Raw genomic sequence first — 1,163 nt, forward strand, 5'->3', positions numbered from 1 at the left:
TGAAAAGAGGTTTTCATTTTCCCCAGAAATTTGAGAGTAAGAATTCTGGGATATGTATTAAATTTATAAGAAACTCTCAAACTGTTTTCCAAAGGAAGGGCTAAATGAATTTCCATTTCACCAGGAGACTATCAACATTCCAATTGCTCTAAATCTTCACCAACACTTGGTATTATCATTGAGATTCTGTATTTTTAATAAAAATATCTATGACTTCATAAAAAACTAATTCAAGGTCTTTGATTTTGAATGAATGTGACTTTAACCCCCCAAAATTAATAGGTAAATCACAGCATAAGCCAACTCTGTTTGCTCCCTTGTGTTTTGCTTTGAGTCGCTGACTTTCTTGGATTCTGAAATTCAACTTGATTTGAGCTTCATCTTTATGCAGAGTTTATGGAATGACTGGCAGACTCTTCCATGTCTTTGGAAATCACTGCTCTATATTGTTGGTACTTGGAAGAGTGATCCTTTCTCTTTATACTTTAAATACATTTAGTCCAATTAAGAAACATAGAATATGACAACAGAGAGTTCTAAAAATAAATAAAGATTTTTGCAACCTGTTAGGAACCAGATTACATGTATTTTGTAATTTTTTTCTGCCCATATCTCAGACACCCAAACTGGACTCTTAGTCACAATTTAAAACAATAATGGCTTTATTATAATTCGCATAATGTAAAACCATTTTAAAGAGTACAAGTTAAGGGGTTTTTAGCACATGAGCAAGCAGGGTTATATGACCACCATTACTAATTGAAGGATGTTTTCATCACCCAAATGAAACCCCACACCAGTGAGCAGTCACTCTCCCTGCTTCTCTCTCCCCAGCCCCTGACAATTACTATTACACTTCTTGTGTCTTTGAATTTGCCTATTCTGACATTTCCCATAAGCGAAAACATACAATATTGCCTTTTCTGTTGGCTTTTTTTTTTCATTTAGTAAAATGTTTTCATGGTTTATTTATGTTGCATTAAGTATCAGTATTTCACATTACTTTTTATGGCCAAATAAGATTCCATTGTACAATTGTACTATATTTGGTTTCTCCAGTTATCAGCTAATAATTATTTAGGTTGTTTCTAGTTTCTGTCATTGTGAATAATGATGCTATGAACAATTTGTTACAAGGTTGTATGTGGATATATGTTTTAAAC

The sequence above is a fragment of the Saccopteryx leptura genome, chromosome 4, assembly GCF_036850995.1.
Source record: "Saccopteryx leptura isolate mSacLep1 chromosome 4, mSacLep1_pri_phased_curated, whole genome shotgun sequence".
Lineage (NCBI taxonomy): Eukaryota > Metazoa > Chordata > Mammalia > Chiroptera > Emballonuridae > Saccopteryx > Saccopteryx leptura.